Raw genomic sequence first — 21,952 nt, 5'->3', positions numbered from 1 at the left:
TTATGTAAGAAGCCATGCATCCAGGAAAGAGGGATTGTTGCGAAAGAAGAAATCATAAGATATTTTTTTCCACTGTGGGTTACTGCCCATTTCCCCCATGCTGTTGCTTTTTACAGAAGAAAGACAGGAAGTTAAGTAACAGTTGTGATTTAATGATGGTTGAGCAGAAAAGGAAAAATACACATAATACAATAAAGATAAAACATTCTTGCAACATTCTCTTTGCTCTCAAGCACTTTCTTGTAATGTTTTCCTCTTGCGATCTTTTTTAATTTAAATTGAATTTTGTGATTCTGCATTAAACCACAATGGGTTCAGCTCCTGTTGCTTACAGATTCAAGTTCAGAGTGAATATCACCTCTCGTGCTTTTCTCAGATTTGGGGTCTCCAGAAACACGCAAAGACCAAGGATAGTAACCACAAAGTCTTACATCTACTATAAGTTTTATGAAAGCAATAAGTGAAGTTAGTTACCCATGCATCTATAAATCCTAAAAAATCCCTTGCAATGGCTAATACTATAGTTATACTCACATCTCCAAAAATATTCTAGGGTCTGATGGATCTCTCAACTGGGGTAATTGATACAGGAGTGGATCCTACTGGGGTTTCCTGTGGGTCTTCCCCCTGTAACCCAACTATGCTATCTTCTTTATCCTATTGTTATGGCTACACCTTATGCATATGCATGAGGGTTTCAACCCTCTTTTCCTTATCTGTACTTCCACATCCCATGAATATTGGGGTGCTCCATTTGTTTCTTAGGTCCCCTTATTTTCACTAACAAAATATATCCATAGTAACCTGCAGACAAAGCAGGGCATCCTATGATGTTACAATCAGGTGTCTTTGTGGTCTTGGACAGGATGTTGTGGTCTGTTTTTCCAGACCATTCTCTATTGGCACATTCTTCCCAGTAATCTTGTAACCTTACTGGCACAGTGTTATTCCTAGGTCACCAACTCACGTCAAGCGTTCTGAAAGCCTATGGCCTTGTAAGGGTAAGCTTAAATCTTACAGGCCTGAGCCCGTAAGCCTGGCATTAGAGCCGGACTTCACTTATATACCTAATACACAATCGTCACTCCTAAATGCTTGTCAGTCTTATATTTCTGTAATCCTATAATTTAAATCTATTTAGCATGCATTCATTATGTATGAAATAGCATAAGGTTTGACCATAAAACTAAGTAACAATGATAAATTGATGATCAAATGAACGACTTGGCTATACGCTGTTACACTTCTGTGCTGCAGATCAGGTTCTGAGAAATTGTCTCATTCACAGTTCTGTATTTGTTAATTACAGGAATCTGAATATGGGTGTGAAATTGAAACTAGGCATAGTGAATAGGGTTGTGTGTTTCTCTTTATGCGAACCTAGCTCTCAGTGAGTGGGGAAACGCACCTTAAGATCTCATTCCACAAACATTTATCGCATGTGATTAGTCCATAAATTCTCATCCCTTTCATGTTTTTTCCAAAACAAACAATATTAAAAGGTCTGATCCTGAGGGGTACTGAACAACTTAAACTCCTGTTGGCTTTAATGAGAGCTGAAGGTCCACAACACCTCTCAGGATGAGGCCCTGCACTTGAAAAACCCTTATTTTACAGTAACTATTTTCTATACATATTTTTATTACTCAGCCTGTAAATCCTAGATTTATATTTAGATGGTGTAAGGATAATTGGGGATGGATATTTAAACACCAGTTTTGAACCCAAACTAAAATATCAATGCAAAATAAATCTGGCTTGGCTGTGAAATGACAGCAACATATCTTGTATGTCACACTATGCTCTTTACCGGCTCACAGATTGTATGGATTAGTTCACTTGTATGTGTGCCTGCTGCATGTTAATAAATGTACTGAACTAAAATACTGGTTTGATGTAATAAGGCCTTGATTCAATTCAGTGTGTGCTTAAATACCACAGACTTCAATGTTGAGCACATGTGTAAGTGTTTGCTGAATCAGTGCATCAGTGTATAACAATAGACTCTTTATATACCTGTGTTATTGGAGCTCTACCCCACTTACCTGTATTAAACTCTTGTATATTCTGTGTACCTGCTTACTTGTCCTATCCTGTAACTATTCCTTTGAATTACAAATAAATGGTTGCTTAAAAAAGAAAAGAAACCTTCTTCTGTATACTTCAGCTTGGGAATTATATTTGTGGAGTAAATACATGTGTTGTTAAAAATGTATTCTAAAAAGAGCTCTTCCCTTTGTATTAAGGAATAAGCATTCCAGGATTTTCCATTACATTTTTATTGAAAGAATAAATACAGAAGTTATGTTAAAATGTAATAAAGGAATCTTGATACAATTTATCCAGTAAATTCAAGGGAAAGGTCTTGAACAATCTTTTTCTGATATACACACTTTTCCTCACAATGTGAGTTAAGAATAGCATCTTAGCTTTAAAAGGACAGTATCACAAAATTTTAGTTTTCTATAAAAACATGTTTAACAGAAATTAATCGTACTCTGAAAGAAAACTAGTGTGGCTATAAATTTGAATAGTAATGAGAAAATGATTATGATCAAGAATTAATGAAACCGTTTCCTAGGTTATGGGACTAATCTTATCTAAATAAGAAATTGACTTGGCACATGCTGTTCATGCCATTGGTGATGAGCTGCTTATTCTCAGAAAGCAGAGTTGCTTTGGCTTTGCATCATGATTACAGCACATGTCACCAAGCATTGGACTGGCATGAGCAAGGTTTTCAGAACAGGTTGGGTACATGCCAGATAAATGCAAAGCCAACACTCTGGCATGATAAAATTAGGCTTTAGAGTCAGTGGTAGAATTCTGTGTGGTGCTGGGTTTCAGAGTTACTTTCATTATATACATGGTATTTTAAATGGTTGGATGTCAAAATCTTGTATCTGCAATTTAATTCCAGCATGGTAAAATCACTGGGCCATTCATGGGGGCATGATGGGGAAAAAAATCACTATTTAAAGTCTGGTCTGTTTTCTATCAGATTTCTCAGGTATTTATTTTACTGATCTGCAAATTGTGTACGACTGACTATCTAGATTTGACTGAATATTATGCAATAGTGGAGAATCTTGTATTGCCAGATACCTAGCTGAAGAAGTTAGCAAGTGTTCAAGCCCTTGTGCTTAAGTTTGAAATTATTATTGTAGGGTAATTTTTTTATAGAAGCCAAGAACGGGTATTTTGACTTCATATCATAGGTCTGAATGTGACCATGCCTTCAAGTGTGTGGGTTTTATGCTGCATATTCTAAAGTTAAAACATTACCAGCCTCATGGATTTGGCGGGTCTCCAACCTGGAGAGAGGCCCCTGAGGCTCATTAAGCATTAAGATTTAAGTTCAAATGAGGACATTTGAAACAATTTTGTATCAAGCCATAGTTTAGTCTTATCAAGTTTTATTACCTTGCCACAATGAGACCCTTTTTAAATAGTGCAATTTGGGTGGGGGAGTCATAAGTAAAATAAACTATAAAAGCTCAGTTGCATAATGGGGTGTGTATGTGGGGGAAATACAGCAATTGAAGGGTGTGCTTTATTACAACCAGAATACTCTGCCCTAAAATGTGGGTGTAATGTCATGTAGAGAAGACGATATGGCACTTTGGTCTTTTCAGTACATTTTGGTGACTGCCGCAGCTTGCTCTGTCATACTGATCCATTCAAGCTAATTTGTTTATGTGCAAAGTGATCCAATGAAAGATTTAACCTTTCTAAGGAGTATGTATGGAAATATTTTTGGATTCATGCTTTACATAGCAGTAAGCATTGTTAATTAACCACTGTAAAACGAGACATGAATTGTTTTGCACAGTTCTGTGATGTCCTTAACTTTGTACATTGCTTCAGTATATAGTGTTAACCTTTGCACAGGTCGTCCATATGGCCAGTTGCTTCTGTGCCTTCTCTAATGAACCTCACTCTGATGGGTTTAGTCACAGAGACCCCCTTGGGACTGTCACCTGGTGTGCTGAAGCTACCTCTGAGCCTGTTTTCCCTACCAGCTTGGGACTCCAGAACCCTGCCCTGTTGAGCCAGACACACTAGCCTGCTGCAACACAGACCCAGGGTTTGGTCCACATCCCCAAAGCTGCAGACTTAACTGAAAACAGCTCAGCAGGTTACCTGTCTTCAGCACTCAAACACCCAGTTCCCAATGGGATCTAAACCTCAAATAAATCCGTTTTACTCTGTATAAAGCTTATACAGGGTAAACTCAAATTGTCCACCCTCTATAACACTGTTAGAGAGATGCACAGCTGTTTGCTCCCCCAGGGATGAATCACTTACTCTGGGTTTATTAATAAACAAAAGTGATTTTATTAAGTATAAAAAGTAGGATTTACATGGTTTCAAGTAATAACAGGCAGAACAAAGTAAGTCACCAAACAAAATAAAGCAAAAACACAGAAGTATAAGCCTAATACATTAAGAAACTGATTACAGATAATATCTCACCCTCAGAGATGTTCCAATAAGCTTCTTTCACAGACTAGACTGCTTCCTAGACTTGGCCCAATCCTTTCCCCTGGTACAGTCCTTGTTAGTTCCAGCAGGCATCTCAGGGGGTAAGCAGGGGTCTTCTCATGACTGGCAGCCACCTTTGTCCTGCTCCACCCCCTTTTATAGCTTTAGCACAAGGCAGGAATCTTTTTATCTCTCTGGGTCCCCATCCCTCCTCCTAAATGGAAAAGTACCAGATTTAAGATGGATTCCAGTATCATGTGGCCATGTTACAGGAAGGTTTTAAAGTAACTAAGGCCATTTACAACTGATTGTTTCTAGAGCACCCTTAATGGCCTTCACTTAATGTTTTACATTGGCAATATCAATTTATATCTTCTTCTAACTTCAGATATAGAAATACTTGCAAACCAATAGGATGAACACACTCAGATAAGCTTTGTAATGATACCTTACAAGAGACCTTTTGCAAAAAGCATATTCCCATTACCAGATTCACATTCATAAGCATATTTTTCACACATGGTACAGCCTCCCTGCGCTGCTTTGAAAGGCCCTGGCCTGTCTATATTTAAGTCCTCTAAGGGCTTATCTGTCTGTCTCCTGTAATTCAGACTACAAGGATGTGAATAGCCATGTGCACCAAAGTGCTGTATTGTAACTCTCCATGTGGACGCTGCAGGCACAAACCAAAAGATTCTCAGTTTGCATTAGTGTAGTCCCGGTTAGAAGACTATATGTTAATGAAACCTAGGAACCTTTTGGTTTGCGCTTGCAGCATCCACTCAGGGGAGTTACAGTGCGGCACTTCGATGCACACTGCTATTCATGCTCCGATCTGCAGGGCAAGATTCACTTCTGCCATTCTACTTAGGATATGTTTACACTGTGTGAAGGTATTAATGCTAACAGGGGTATGCCTACCCCTGCTAGCATTAATATACTTAGCAAGGGTAACCATAGTAGTATAGACAGAGGAATGGGCTAGCGACCAGAGTACGTACCTAGGCTCCTTGGTGGGCTTGTGCTCTGGTTGCTAGTCCATACTGAAGATCTTGCTGCCATGTCTACATAACAATTGTTACCTGTGCTAGCTAGATTAAAGTGACCACAAGTATGCCCTTAGGCTATGTCTACACTTGGAGCATAGGGTGTGATTCCCAGCCTTAATAGACTTAATTGTACTTGCTGTCATTGAGCTAGCTCACTAAAAATAGTGAGGGAAGCTGCAGTGACATGGGCAGCGGGGATCAGCAGCACATGCTAGTCTCTAGTACAAACCCACCTGGACCCCATGGGTACGTACTTGGGGCCACTAGCCCATGCCACCACTTGTAACTGCCGTGCTACTGCGGCTGCCCTACTATTGGTAGTGTGCTAGCTCAATCTGAGCTAGCATGAATGTATCTACATAGCTGGGAATCTCACCCCCACCTCCAAGTGGTGATATAGCTTCACTGTATCTAGCTGTCTTGGATTTTTTTTAAACAAAATACTGTTGTCTCCCCTGTGAAATTTTGAGGCCCACTCAGACCAGTAAGGGGCTCTGTCATCACCTGCCCTGTAACTTTGGGGCCTTTCTGTGGTGCAGCTGTGGTTCAGATCCCTAATGCCAGTAGCTTGCCCACAAGCATAAGGTCTGACCCTGACTAGTCTAGTTATTCTTTGCAGGGTGATACCAACAACCCTTCCACACTCAAGTCTCCCCAAGCTCTTAATTACCAGACACTTGGTAACTCCTCTGATTCATTACCCTCAAAGGCATGAAACAGGCCCGCCTTGTAATCAGCTCACTTCTCACTTTGGTGCATGCACACAGACACCACACAGTTCATACACCAGAGACCTGCTTGAGATTAAAAAAAACAAAATTTAATAGAAAACCCCCCAATTCAAAGATGAAGTAGTAAGGAGAAAGTAGATGTATACAAGTTAAACAGAAAATGATGCAACCTGAGGCTTCAACTTTATTAAAATCCTTTTCTAATAAGAATTACCTATTGCCATAAAACAGTTTCCCAGTGTACCCCCTAGCTATAGGACAGCATTCGTGGACAGCCTCCCACCTCCACGCTGTCCCCCAAATTCTGGATGATTTTCAAGACACGCTTCCATTTTAAAAGATCTTGCAGGGTGTTTTTCACCCCCAGTGGCTATAAATATTCAAAAAGGGGAAAACTCCTTCCTTTCTTAGGGTATGTCTACATAGCAATTAAAAACCCATGGCTGGCCCATGCCAGCTGATTCAGGTTTGTGGGGCTTGGGCTGCGGGGCTGTTTAATTGTGGTGTAAATGTTTTTAAGCTTGGACTTGAGCCCAGGTTCTAGTATCCTGTGAGATGGGAGGGTCCCAGAGCTCAGGTTGCAGACTGAGCCTGAACATTTACACTGCAATGAAACAGCCCCACAGCCTGATCCCCTCTGGCATGGGCCAGCCACGTGTGTCTAATTGCAGTATAGACATACGCTTAGTTTTCAAAGACTGGGATTTTCTTTTCAGTTTCAAGCTGTTCCCATTTGCTTTGCTGGTGCCTTATTTCCTGGGCTGGACAGTGGCTAGGTGCTTGAACCCAGTCTGTGGCTGGAGAGAGAGCTTCTCCCTGCCTGATTACTTCAGTATCACCTCACAACAGGGCGGTGAAGTTATACCACAGTTACACTTGCAATTTTCTGTATATACACACACACACACACAAATACATTCAGAACCATAACGTGTATATATATATCTCATAATGATTAAGGTCCATATAATACAAATGTTCATAAAAGACCTTAATATACTTTTACCGTAAAATAACATGGTATGCAATCAGTTGGTTTAATAGCTTTTTTGATGGGAGAGTGGGTGGTTTAAAACTTCTGTCACATCCCTTTATCCTAACTCCTGGTGACCCATGGATTATGAGCTCCTCAGGGTAGTGATTACTGATTAAATCCATTCGGTCTTGAATGTCTGAAAAGCATCTCATACATCGTGGGTATATGATATAAACCATCTATGACCACACAGAAAATACTGAAAAGTTCATTAGGAATCATTGTGGAATGTTTTCCCAAATATACTTTAGAACTTCCCATAATTTTTCCAGACTTGAAGAAATCTCATCATCTTATTGTCCTTATCTAAACATGCTTCATGTTCACATCCCCGGTCTATAATTGCTGACCTGCCTCGCGTTTTAAACGTGTGTTTTTAACCAGTTTACTGGTGTTTGAGGATTGCTATCCTAACTGATACCCAAAATATCCACTAATTGACCGAACATATACTAATAGCTTTGGCCAGGGTGCCCAGATAACAGAATAGATGCTTCATAGTTAGAAAATAATTCAATAAAACAAATTGTAATAATTAAAGAATAATAAAGTATCACCTACTTGAAAATATTTCATGGTGATTTAGGATTTTCTTGTGCTCTTGAATGTTAAATGCTCTGTTCCCTCTAGTTGGCTTCATCAGTCCCTTCTTAGATGCAGAAATATTGTCTATGCATTGTTTTTGTTTAAACAAACCACTCTGTTGGATATGTACATTTCAGCTTGGACTCATTTGTGAATCAGACCTTATTCCAACCTTTTCCTCAGGTTTATTTTCCATAAACCCCTTTCCGGCTCACTTTCTCCTAGAAGCAATGTGTTTTTGGAGGGTGGGGTTGGCAGCCATTCTGAGGGGAATGAGGCTTAGCTAACACTTTGACTAGAATTGCATATACAATCTTCCCGGTATTTTCCGCCAGATCACTTGTTAGCTGTTATCTTAAATGCCCTCTTCCTGGCAGAAGTTTTCCAGATTCTTAACTAGAGCTAAACAAATCTGATGGGTCTCGTAGGTTAGATACTAGCCCCTTTTTTGCTTTTAGGGATCTTGATCCTGCATCTTTTAGCTTCCCGGGACTACCTGGTGGAGCTACTGACCCTTCCCAAAGCCATCAAGGCCTTCAGGAAAGTAACAAAGTGACCTGATACTTCCATAGAACAGAAGGAGTACAAGACCTTTCCACTCCTGCTGCAGTTGGCTGCTTTGCTGAGTTAAGGTTTCCCTAGCTTCTGTGCTAAGTCTTATGGCACTTCGTTTATCTGACAGCTATTAAAGAACCCAGGGTGGTTGTCCAGCCACATGAGTGAGCAAGTGAGGCATAGTGATGGGAGCACAAGTCACACGGAAGATAGCAAAGGTACTGGTAAGTAGAGAGTAAAGGGCAGAGGGATTCTAGGGATGTATGAACTGCATCCGTGTATGTATGTATTTGTAGATGTTCTACCCACTAGCAGTTACCCCACAAGAATCCTGGCTAGGACCATGAACCCATGTGAGATTGGGTCAGTTCAGTGTTCAGAGCCCTGTATTCTCCTTTGCGTGATGGTCCTCTTGCGAATTCCACACATGGGTATGCATGCGCCTGAGTCAAGGTTTTTAGTATGCAGACGGTTGATCCCCACATGTGCAGCTGTTTTCCTTGTGCTCTGAACTGAGGGTGTAAAGGGTGGTGCAGACTGGTGCCTCTGTAGTTCCTTTGTACCACCGCATGGCCTGAGTCAGAATCTTCTGTGTTCGTAGCGTCTTCCTTTGACTGTTTCAGTCTTCAAATATATTATAAATAGTTTTATTCTTTTAGTTATAAATACTACTGGTACAACCAGCCACCAAAAGATCCAGGCTGCAACTCCCCCAGAACTACACCCTTGGACAACGGTGCCAAATAATTTGACCTCCTAAGGGAAAATGGTCGTCTCCTTCGCCACGCTCCAATTTAGAATTTCAAATTTATCAGGCCCTTCTACATAAATATGACTTCTCTACTTACGCAAAGTTGTTGGATTTTGAGCACAGGCTTCCTCAGGAAGGCAGAGTACAGTTTCTATCCTTAATTGATGAAAGCAAATGAGTAGCCAAAACCTCTATCCAGGCTGTAATAGATGCGGTGGACATTGCATCCAGAGAGATGGTTACAGTCATTGTCATGAGGAGAGATTCCTGGTTTCAATCCTCAGACTTCCCTAGAGAGGTGCATGACTCAAGACCAGCACAGTTAACCTGTTCAGTGAAAAGTCAGATGAATCTCTCTACTTTCTCAAGGAGAGGACAATGCTTCGCTCTAAGTATCTATACCCTCCCCCTAAAAAGCATCACAAGCAGGAGTACAGAGCAAGACCACCTCCTCAATGATTTTACTATCCATGTTCCCAGGAGCCACCATGCAAAAGACAGAGGGTATCTGATATCTGCTGCCACACCTCACTAACCCACAGCCAAAGAACTTCTTTTGATTGGACCATGGAGACTTGCACTCCTTTACTGATGTCCCATAATCCTGCCCCTCAGTGTTTTGGAGGCTGCCTTACCCACATTGCCCACAACTGGAGGGCTTTAACTCACAGAAATGGGTACTGGCAATTGCTCACTATGACTATTTTTGAGTTTCTGTCAACCCCTTCCCACAAATGCCTTTTCCGATTCCTTTTCAGGGGCCAATCTCCTGAGTGAATTCTGCATCAAGAAGTGGACTCCCTTCACCACCAGAAAGCCATAGAGTTCCTCCGCAACATCAAGGGAAAGGATTCTACTCCCCATTCTGTTTAGTCCTCATAAAGAATGGGGATGGAAACCAATTCCTGACCTTCACTGACTAAATATATGAATCCATAAATTAAAATTTCACATGGTCACATTGGCATCAAGAATTCTCTCTGGAAGAGGGCACATTGTTTGCCGCTCTTGACAGGAAGTATATATACTTTCACATAAACATTCACCTATCCCACAGAAGGTTTCTCCTTGGTCAAGACTGTTACCAATTCAGAGTCCTTCCATTTGGGCTAGCTACAACACACAGGGTCTTTACAAAAGTCTTTTCAGCTGGGTAGCAGCTTGGATGAGAAGAAAGAGGTTTACTGTCTTTCCACACCTCAACGACTGATTTCTGATGGGCAGATCATAAAAGGAATTCCAGTTGGCAATCCAATTTCTCCTCCATGTACTACCCTCTCTGGGAATCTGTGTCAACCACTTTGACCCCCCACAAGATCCACACTCTTCATAGGAGCAACCTTGGACTCATCTACAGCAAGAGTCAATCTGCCTATCGAGAGTCACCCTTAGATTTTCATCTTGCTGTAGATGAGTCCAAGGTTCCCCTTAGACCTCAGACTTCAGTCAGAACCTGCCTTTCCCTCCTTGGCCTCATGCACACAAGTGGTGCCATTTGCCAGGCTCCATATCTGTTGTCTGCAAACCTGGCTTCAATCCATCTACTCACCAGAAAAAAGTCATCATCAATGCCAATGTAACAATTCCAACCATGATTCTGGCCTCTGTCGTCTGGTGGACAAAGCCGGAGAAAGTTTGAGTGGAGTGTCCTTTCTTCACACCTACACCCAAGGCAACTATCATTACTGATCCCTCCCTCTTAGGTGGTGAGCCCATATGGCCAATCATACTGCGCAAGGCACCTGGACCCCTCAGAGGTCAAGGGTGCACTAGGAGCGGTCTGTTGGGCTGCAACACTTTCCTCCCACTCATCCGATCCCAGCATATCCAGAAAATGTTGGACAATATGACTTTCCTCTATAAAAACAAGCGGGGTGGGGAAGGGGAGGGGGACAAAATCCCTCCCTCTGTGTGTAGACAACCAACTTTCAAAATTGGTGTCTCGGACATCAGGTAACCCTCTCAGTAGCATACTTCCCAAGTGTGCAGAACTCCTTAGTAGACAGTCTCAGACATTTTTCTGCAGATTATGAATGGGAGATTCACGATTCAGTCCTGAATAAGATATTCATCCAGCGGACAGTGCTGTCTTGGGATCTCTTTACCTCACAGAGAAACCTAGAACTTCCCCTTCACTACCTCAAAGTGAGATAGTTCAAAGGGAGATGGCCCTCTACTCCCGCAGAGGGACCACCTCAGGCATGCCTTCCCTCCATCCCATCAATACCACATGTCCTGTAAAAAAAAAACAAACAAACAAACAAAAAAAAACAAACAAACAAAACAAACAAACAAAAATCAGTCACGGCAGGGCTCAAGTCCTCCTTATTTGCGCCCAACAGAATGAGAGTTCTGGTTCACTGATAAATTGAGACTTTCAGTCTGTCTTCCCGCCAACATCTCACTTCTGGACCTGCTAATGCAACACAATGGCACCTTCAGGCACCTCAACCTGGGATCTCTGCTCTCAAGGCCTGGTATTTGCATGGCTATCAGATGTAGAATGTTTGTTCCAGGGTGGTTCAATACATTCTCAACCAAAGTAGGAAGGAATCTACCAGGAGATGCTATTCAGCTAAGTGGAAGCATCTCCCCTCTTGGGAATAATCCTCCAGTTATCTCCAGAGTCCACTTGTATCTCTGCTATTCTAGAATATCTACTAATCCTTAAGACATCAGGTCTCTCTCTTAGTTCCCTATGGATTCATTTAGCAACAATTGGTGTTTTTCATCCCCCTGTCAATAACCACAATATCATGCTGGTCTTTACCGCACCTCATGGCCTTGGTTCAAATCATGACAGGAACCACTGCACAGCTGCAGACCAATGGACATGGATTACTAAAAATCTCTGGACACAGCGACATGGTGAGTATGCATACCCATGTGTGGAATACAGCTCGGGACCAAACATCTCTAAGAACTTCCAGTTACAGATAAGTAACCTCAATTTTTACCATCAGGTTCTGAAAGAATTTGCTTTCTCTTTGATCTGTTGTGTCTGGACCCATTTTATCTCGCCTATTTTAGCATTTTGTTTACAGAACCTGGTTGTAATTTTTCAGACATTAAATCCTCTCTCCTTTTGGTCACCTTTCCTCAGAGTTGTTAATCATATTAAGTCTTCCTATGTGTCTTACAACAAAATAATTAAATAAATATTCTCCAGCTCCTGTGTCTACTTGGGCCCAGAGCTCATTAATGCGTAACTTTCTAATTAACATCAAATATGTTCAATTATGGGGACACTCAAATTGTTGTATATTTTAAAAACAGTTTAATCGTTAATGTACATGCAGTGTATACATTTACCATACATGTAGCATGATACTCTGAATTAAAATATGAGAGGTATTGGATTTTTTGTCCTTTTTTTGATCTGCTCACAAATTTTACTCATTTAACCTGTTTTTGCTGGGGTTACTAATAGCAGGACAGACAACTGAAGCTTACTAAAGTTTAAAAGCCTACTATAAATCCCACCCCCACGATCACTCCAAAATCATCTGAACAATCAGGGCTAGAAATACCTGCTGTAACCTGTTGGAGAGTTGTGAATACTATTTTACAGTTTGTTTCCAACCATGGTTGGAAACACCACAGACAATGTGTATATTGATCTAGTCCAGCGAGTCTCAAACTGTGGGTCGTGACCCCATTTTAATGGGATTGCCAGCGCTGATGTTGACTTGCTGGGGCCCAAGGCCCAAGCCTGAGGGCTTCAGCCCTGGGCAGGAGGGATAGGGTTGCCTGGGGCTGAACCCCGTGGGCTTTGGCCCCCCCCCGGCCTGGGGCAGTGGGGCTTTGGCTTTGCCCTCCTCCCCCCGCACCCCTTAGGGTGGCAGGGCTTGGGCAGGCTCAGGCTTTGGTCCCCCGCCTCCTGGAGTCCTGTAGTAACTTTTGTTGACAGAAGGGGGTTGGACAGGGCCATCCTTAGGATTTATGGGGCCCTACACAGTGCCCGATGGCAGCCTGGGCTGGGGAAAGACGAGGCTGCAAAGGATACCGAGTCACAGTTCCTCGCAGACTCCCCCGCACCCTCTCCCTCATGGAGAATGCACGGCACTGACACATTCGGCTCTGTGAATACAGCCCCTGCCTAAGGAGATTGCAGCACACACTGGGTGTGTGGGAGCTGACCTGCTCTTATGTGCAGTCATGGGCGGTGGGTGAAGCTGCCACTTGGGGAGGCTAGCTCCCCTGCCCACCTCTTCTGCCTGTGGCCCCATGCATACTCCACTCCTGCTCTGCCCTGGCCCTGCCCCACTCTGCCCAGGCCTTGCCCTCTCCCCACTGTGTCCCTCCTCTCTTCCCTCCCCCACCCTCCTCACCCCCTTTGCTAAATGAAGCAAATGACATTTGAAAACAAAAAACGAAAAAACTCTTCTGCAATTTCTTTCTAAAGTAAATGGAGCATGTTTTCCACTGCATGCCAGATGGGTGAAGACTGGACATGCGGAAGGTACCTAATTAAAAGCACTAAATTTTGGGAATAAAATGCCAGTCACAGGTTTTTGATATGCCCTGAAGTTTGAGAGAGATTTACTTGCAAATACTTTGTAGTAAGAGCAAGTCAGCTGTCCTGCTGAATACAACATTAAATATTATGGAATACATGATGCAGCTCTTCTGTTTTATATTTTCTTAATCAGTATTTCTAAGCTGATTTTGTATTTTAAATGTACTCTTAAGCCTTCATAAAGTAGTCATTCCAGATTACTACATATTTAACTCACTGAAACAAAGACATTATTTTAAATTAATGAGTCAGAGGTTTAGTGTGTTCATAACAATGTTCATTGCTTTTAGAAAAAGGGAACGCTAATTTACTTTGTGTGATCTCCGTAACAATAGACATGTTTATGAAATTTCACCAACTTTGAAAACATATTTTTTAAAGATTTTAGGCATAACAGAGATTTTATATCTTACTAGGTACTAATTTTGCTGGAGGGTTCTCTTAAAACTAGTTCATCAGATAGAAGTAAAGAAAGGGAAACTTTGTCCAGCTATCTGGAAGGAAAGGGGTGTTGTCCCTTTAAGGGCTCTCTTCAACAGGGGAGGAGGTGAGGGGAGAAAGGGATGGACAGAAAGGACAAGACTACTTTGGAAGCAAGTTTTTTTTTTTACTATAGTAATTAAAATTAAAATGTGTATTTTAGATAAGGGTGGTCTTTTGAAGGATTTATTTAAAAAACTGTCTGAAGATCCAAGCATTTTAGGCTAAATATGATTGTGCATCTAAAAATCTATGCAAGGATTTTTTAGAGCTGTGATTTTATAATCTTCACCAACTCACTGATGAAATATTTTTAAAGCAAATTTTAAACTAAGGTCCTGTAGACTAACATATTCTGAGTAAATATTACAATAATGCACAACTGTTTGTCAGTAAATTCAGAAACTGACAGTATATACCTAGGGGTTGGCAAATGCCTGTTAAATGGCTTCATTACCACTGAGGGTTACCAAAAGAAACTACACCATTTGCTCAAGATACTCCCTGAAAAAGCACAAGAACAAATCTGCATAGACACACCCCTGGAACCCCGACCTGGGGTATTCTATCTGCTACCCAAGATCAATAAACCTGGAAATCCTGGATGCCCCATCATCTCAGGCACTGGCACCCTGACAGCAGGATTGTCTGGCTATGTAGACTCCCTCCTCAGGCCCTATGCTACCAGCACTCCCAGCTATCTTCAAGACACCACTGACTTCCTGAGGAAACTACAATCCATCTGTGATCTTCCTGAAAACACCATCCTGGCCACTATGGATGTAGAAGCCCTCTACACCAACATTCCACACAAAGATGGACTACAAGCCGTCAGGAACAGTATCCCCAATAATGTCACGGCAAACCTGGTGGCTGAACTTCGTGACTTTGTCCTCACCCATAACTATTTCACATTTGGGGACAATGTATACCTTCAAATCAGCGGCACTGCTATGGGTACCCGCATGGCCCCACAGTATGCCAACATTTTTATGGCTGACTTAGAACGCTTCCTCAGCTCTCATCCCCTAATGCCCCTACTCTGCTTGCGATACACTGATGACATCATCATCATCATCATCATCTGGACCCATGGAAAAGAAGCCCTTGAGGAATTCCACCATGATTTCCACAATTTCCATCCCACCATCAACCTCAGCCTGGACCAGTCCACACAAGAGATCCACTTCCTGGACACTATGGTGCTAATAAGCGATGGTCACATAAACACCACCCTAAACCAGAAACCTACTGACCGCTATTCCTACCTACATGCCTCCAGCTTTCATCCAGACCACACCACACGATCCATTGTCTATAGCCAAGCTCTACTATACAACTGCATTTGCTCCAACCCCTCAGACAAACACCTACCAGATCTCTATCAAGCATTCTTACAACTACAGTACCCACCTGCTGAAGTGAAGAAACAGATTGACAGAGCCAGGAGAGTACCCAGAAGTCGCCTACTCCAGGACAGGCCCAACAAAGAAAATAACAGAACGCCACCAACCATCACCTTCAGCCCCCAACTAAAACATCTCCAACGCATCATCAAGGATCTACAACTTATCCTGAAGGATGACCCATCACTCACAGATCTTAGGAGACAGGCCAGTCCTTGCTTACAGACAGCCCCCCAACCTGAAGCAAATACTCACCAGCAACCACACAACAGAACCACTAACTCAGGAACCTATCCTTGCAACAAAGCCCGTTGCCAACTGTGTCCACATATCTATTCAGGGGACGCTATCATAGGGCCTAATCACATCAGCCACACTATCAGAGACTCGTTCACCTGCACATCTACCAATGTGATATGCCATCATGTGCCAGCAATGCCCCTCTGCCATGTACATTGGTCAAACTGGACAGTCTCTACGTAAAAGAATAAATGGATACAAATCAGACGTCAAGAATTATAACATTCAAAAACCAGTCGGAGAATACTTCAATCTCTTTGGTCACTCTATTACAGACCTAAAAGTTGCAGTTCTTCAACAACAAAACTTCAAAACCAGACTCCAACGAGAGACTGCTGAATTGGAATTCATTTGCAAACTGGATTCAGTTAACTTAGGCTTGAATAGAGACTGGAGTGGATGGGTCATTACACAAAGTAAAACTATTTCCCCATGTTTATTCCCCCCCCCCCCATTCCTCAGACGTTCTTGTCAACTGCTGGAAATGGCCCACCTTGATTATCACTACAAAAGGTCCCCCCCACCCCCCTCCGCTCTCCTGCTGGTAATAGCTCACCTTAAGTGATCACTCTCGTTACAGTGTGTATGGTAACACCCATTGTTTCATGTTCTCTTTGTATATAAATCTCCCCACTGTATTTTCCACTGAATGCATCCGATGAAGTGAGCTGTAACTCACGAATGCTTATGGTCAAATAAATTCTTTAGTCTCTAAGGTGCCACAAGTACTCCTTTTCTATTTGTAGATCCCCTCTGGAGGAAGACTGACGGGCTGCAGCAGCCAGCTATGGTAGGAGCCTGCAGGAAGGGTCAGAACAGGGCTAGGAAGACCTGGGAGGATGGACACTAAGGGCATGGCTACACTAGAAACTTCAAAGCACAAAGCGCTCCCGCGACAGAAGTGTGAGTGTGGTTGCGTGCGAGCTCTCAGCGCTCCTGGTAATCCATCTCCACGAGGAGATTAGCTCCGAGTGCTGGGAGCGTGGCTCCCAGCACTCTGAACCTGTCCACACTAGCGCTTTAAAGCACTCAGACTTGCTGCGCACAGAGGGGTGATTTTTCACACTCCTGAGCCAGCAAGTTAGAGAGCTATAAAATGTAAGTGTAGACAAGCCCTTTAAGACCCAGTGGTGCCCCAAATTTTCAGGTGCCCTATGCAGCTGCCTATGCCTATGCCTAAGGACGGCCCTGGGGTCCTGGTGCAATGGAGTTTGAGAACCCCTGATCTATTCTATCCTACTGTCAGCACATTGCTTGTTTCTTCAGAGTATCTTCCAGATCTTCTAATGGAATCATTAACCATAAATTTAGTTTTAGAGATTTCATTTGGTGCACTAAAAATATCTAAGCAGTGTTCCTTAAACTTCTAAATTTTACCGACTAATGCAAATGAATGATTTCAAAAGAACGTGAATTTTTATTTTTTAATCTGGTGTAAAATGTTTTAGGCACTGTAATACTACAGCGATCAGTGCGATGTAAGAACTTAGACAAATAGAAGGGGACTTAAATATGAAAAAGTAACTCCACCTCCCCCACAAAACCAGTCAACCAAAAGGAGGGGAGGGGAGAAAAAACAAAAACAAAAAAAATTGCTGTGTGGTTTTGGCTATAAAATGGAATTACAGTCTGGTTTATGGTAATTATTAGTGGTATAAAAAGGTTCTTTCTTTCCAGCAGCATAGAAGAATGTACATTTCTAACTGCAATTAGTCTGCTTTAACCTTTAATCAATTTGCTGTGCAGAATGATATCCAAACTATTTCTTATTGATTCAAATATTGATGGGGACTCCAAGGGTGAGAAACTTCTTTTCACTTACTTTCTTGTATTTTTACAAACCACATTTTTTCCCCTGCACCCTTAAAATAAATACATTTTTTGGCCACAGAGGTCTTTATTTTAAACATACCATGAAAGCAAACAAAGCAAGTTATTTTTCTACTGTTTTTGGCGGGAGTGGCCCAGAGGTTGGGAGGAAGTAGTGGGGCCTTATTGGAACTTTCTTCTTCAGTATGGTTTTAGGGGTGACTGACTAGGTTAGGGGATGGGTAGTGGTAATCATTTGGCAGGCAACCCAGGTAAAGGGACAGTGGGGAGTTGAAAGAGTGTGGGTGAAGGGGCCAGGAACAAGGAGAGTTGGAGAGCCAAAAAGGAGCAGCTGATGCCAGTCTGCTCTGGCCTCGTAGGGGTGGAGTACTCCTTAAATGCTCTGGCTCTTTATTCACATACTAGTAGGGGCTAAAACTTAAATGATACTACTCCTGATATATGATGCTACTCACTGTGAGTCAAGGAATCAGAATCTCGCCCTTTCATGAATACATGCTGTTGCACATATAAATTAGGGTTGCCCCATCCCCTGCCCCACCTTTTCCCCTAAAGGCCCCACTCCTGCTCTGCCTCTTCCCCCAAGGCCCCGCCTCTGTCACTCGCTCCTCTCCCCCCTCTGTTTCCCTATAGGGTTGCCACCTCTGAGGTACATTTGCCCACACATCCTAGGGTTAATAAGCACAATTGCCCACGCATGGGATTTTCATTTATAGACACTCATTTGAAACTCTCCATTTTTACACACACACACACACACACACACAGGTTTGCTTCATTAGCACACCCATTCTGGGGAGCAGGGGAAGGGAGCTCCCTCTTTTGCACATACAGCTATGATAAAAGGGAGGATTCCCCCTACATTTACACAGATACCGAGATTGGGGGAGAGACTCCCCTTATTTGCACTAGTACCTGAAAGAAGAAGGTCCCATCTACTTGTACCCACACAGTGGGAGTTTTGAAGGAAGAGAAACAGATACTCCTGCTTCTGGAGCACACCCACCTGAGAGAGAAGAGGGGAGCCCCCCCCAAATTGTTGCATACCTACCTGGTTCCCATGCCCCACCAAACTCCAGACTGAGAAACTTTCCGAATTTTTCCCATTTTGGCAGTCAGGAGTGGGTAGGGCAGCTGCAGGCTGTGATTGGCTGGGCGGGCTTGGTGCCGGGCTGTGATTGGCTGGGCTCTGTCCCCATCTTCAAGAGGGTGGTGAGCATTTGCTGGGTAATGGTGTCTCGGTGGGTTAAATTCAAATGAGCAACGAGTGGTTTCCACGGATCAAAAAACCGGACATCAGGGCTTGTCAAATGGCACCCAGACACACAAGCTGAAACCCAGACTGTCTGGGTGAAAACCGGACGGGTGGCAATCCTAATATAAATAGATGTAGTTTCATCTCAGCATGTGTTTGAGAAATCGTCAAGAACACTTGGGGCAGATGAGTTTTGGTGGCTAGAGAGGTCTCTTGTGGTGCTGATACACCCCGTCACCCTTTGGGGACAGGGGAGAGGTGCATTACAGCCCTGCGGTTGAGTCTCTAGAGCTGCACCCAGTCTTGAGGCTGCATGGCCCTGGGGCCTTAGTCAGCAGCCTGGCTCTTGCTACCGGCACTGTGGTCTAGCAGCCAGCGTTAGTAGCCTGGCCCTTGCTACCAGGGCAGTGCAGCCTAGCAGCCAGAGTCAGCAATACAGCCCTTGCTACCAGGGCGATGTGGCCTAGTGGCCAGAGTCAGCAGTATGGCCCTTGCTATCAGGATGGTGCAGCCTAGCAGCCAGAGTCAATAGTGCTGGTGAGCTAGGCCACCACCACGGGGTGGGCAGCGGCCAGGATAGGGGGATCTGGGCCTGCTCTCTCCGCCGGGTCCCAAACCAGGGCCCTGTCGGTGGCAGGGTTGCCCACTAGCCGCTCGGCAGGGAGCCTACCGAAACATGCCGAACCTGTCTATGGTTCGGCAACCGCTTCCCCACAAAGTTTCTCTGAGTCGCTTCCTACCCGATTCTCTGTAGTTTGCCATCTCTGGGTCTTCACGGTCTCTCCCCTCTCTGTGGCGAACTGAGCCTGTGTGTTGGGGCCCGTCGCTGGCTGGCCGGCCTCCGCGTCCTGGACTGCAGGTGATCCTCCCTCAGGAGTCGCCTCCTTCCTCGCTGGCAGTCAGCCCAGACTGAGCTGCTCTGCTGCCTTTTGTATCCTTCTCAAGCTGGAGCATGCCCAGCAGAGCTGAGGGGGGGTGGCCTCCTCGGCCCAGAGAGAAGGGTTAACCCCTGCCGCACCAGTGCCAGGATGATGCACCCTGTCACGAGGTCCCATTAATGTTCATCCAACCTTGACAGTTAAATGTAGAACAAATGAGTGGAATATCACTATTTACAGCATATAGTCAGTCTGGAATTCACTGCCACAGGAAGCCAACGAGACAAATTGTACTGTGATTGAATTTTAAAAAGGGGTGGATAAATTTATGAACAGTAATGACACTTGTTTCTGTTCAAGATCAGACAACAAAGTCCGTAGTTAAAGCTTGTGTTTTGGGGAGTAAATTGATTGCCCATGTGTGTATTGGGAAGGAATTTGTTGCTTCTGTGTTCTACATTGTACAACTGGATAACTTTATAACACTGTTATGCTGCAAATTAAAATATTGGGCAAATTTCTAGTTGTTTTCCAACATAAAGCGCATGGCACATTTCACAGTACTATTTTACAGGAAGCTGGGGGCTACTTTTATGGAACAAGAAGAAGATGAAGAATCTCTAATTACTTGCAAATGTCTTGACTACTTTCACTTGGACTAATTACACTTTTAAAACCATAATTAGATGTTTAGTTTTGCACTTTATTTCCAGCATTGTATGGCCTGAATGAAGCTGCCTATATTCTGAATACATGAAATGTCAACTTTCTTTATTTTTTTTTTCCCCCAGTTTTTAGACCAATGCAGCCTGTTTCTATTGAACGTTTCTATTGAAGTCCATTAATTTCTGAGGAATGCTCTGTATAGTTGAATGAGCCACCAGGTAGAGTTAATGACACTAAATATAAAGAGGGATGCTTCATTTGAGCCTGTGTAGAATTTACTTTAAAAAATATATCCTGTGTGCGTGCATGCGTGCATGCAGGGTGGGGGTTGGACAGGGGGAGAGGAGTAACTGTATATAGTAACTGGGGAGAGAAATATGAACAAATAGTAATTGGATTAGACTGAAAAATCTCCCGATGGTTTACTTCATAAATGGCGACTCGCAGCCTGACTGGTGGCTGAATAAGTTTCAGGTACTTGGTATTTTGGCAGCCAGCCTAATTCTTTAGAGAGTCCATTTAAAAACAGCCAGTCTGCTTTGGAGGAAAGTTCCCTTTGGCATGCTTCTGAATAAATGAGAGCTGGGAAAGTAAGAGCCCGGTCGTCCTGGAGACACTGTTTGCTTCTGTAAGGGAAATGATCTAAATATGAGCGATCGTCTTCACACTACTTCACCACCATTTCTCCATGCCTCCCCTCTTCCAGGTTATAAACTGTTCTGTCCTAACCCCATTGTTCATTTTCTACTCCTGGAACCCTTCCCTTCTCCCTCCCATTTTCCCCCTAACCTTAATCTTAATCTACAATTATGCCAGTTCAAACTATTTTGAAGATCTTTTAAAAATAGTCTGACATTTGGGGTATCCATTAAGACCTCCATGACTTGCTTTCTATTCCTGGTGAGAACCTGCAATATAGGTTATCGTCCATAATTTATGCACCATGAGGGGATTAAATGAATGCTGCTCTGTTGCGAGTGTCTCACTTTTTCCCTGAGGCAACATTTAATTTACTAACCAGCAAAACTAGTAGAATAGATAGAAGGAGCTATTAAACTAGAGTCTTCTGAGAGGAAGAATCCTTGAGGAAAAATTTTCATGTTGACCATTGCAGCTCCCGCAACATAAAATGTTGGTTTATGGACTTGCTGCTGTGCAGGTCTGGAAGAGAAATCAGTGACTTGAATATAAATGTATATTTTGGAAGAAGAGGTACTGGCTTTTTTTGTTGTTGTTTTTTTGTTTTTTTTAAACTGTTAAATAAAATCAGATATTCTGTTAGTTGTGGAATTCTGTGTGGATGGAAGAAAAATATGAATTGTTTTAAAATGTTCAATAGCTATACATGTGCTTTTCTATCATGTCTAGTATGTATTGGAGATGATCCTGTTGTCAGATTTTTTCCCTTAAATTGAGCAGATGTTAG

General features: G+C 42.9%; 1 protein-coding gene across 6 annotated transcripts in view; it reads left to right on the top strand.

The window, feature by feature from the left end:
- LIMCH1 (LIM and calponin homology domains 1) overlaps window positions 1-21,952 on the top strand; it is a 307,831-nt gene that overhangs the window by 117,288 nt on the left and 168,591 nt on the right. The window lies entirely within an intron of this gene.

Source organism: Natator depressus, chromosome 4 (genome assembly GCF_965152275.1).
Source record: "Natator depressus isolate rNatDep1 chromosome 4, rNatDep2.hap1, whole genome shotgun sequence".
Taxonomy (NCBI): domain Eukaryota; kingdom Metazoa; phylum Chordata; order Testudines; family Cheloniidae; genus Natator; species Natator depressus.
This window is presented reverse-complemented; position numbering and strand designations above follow the sequence as displayed.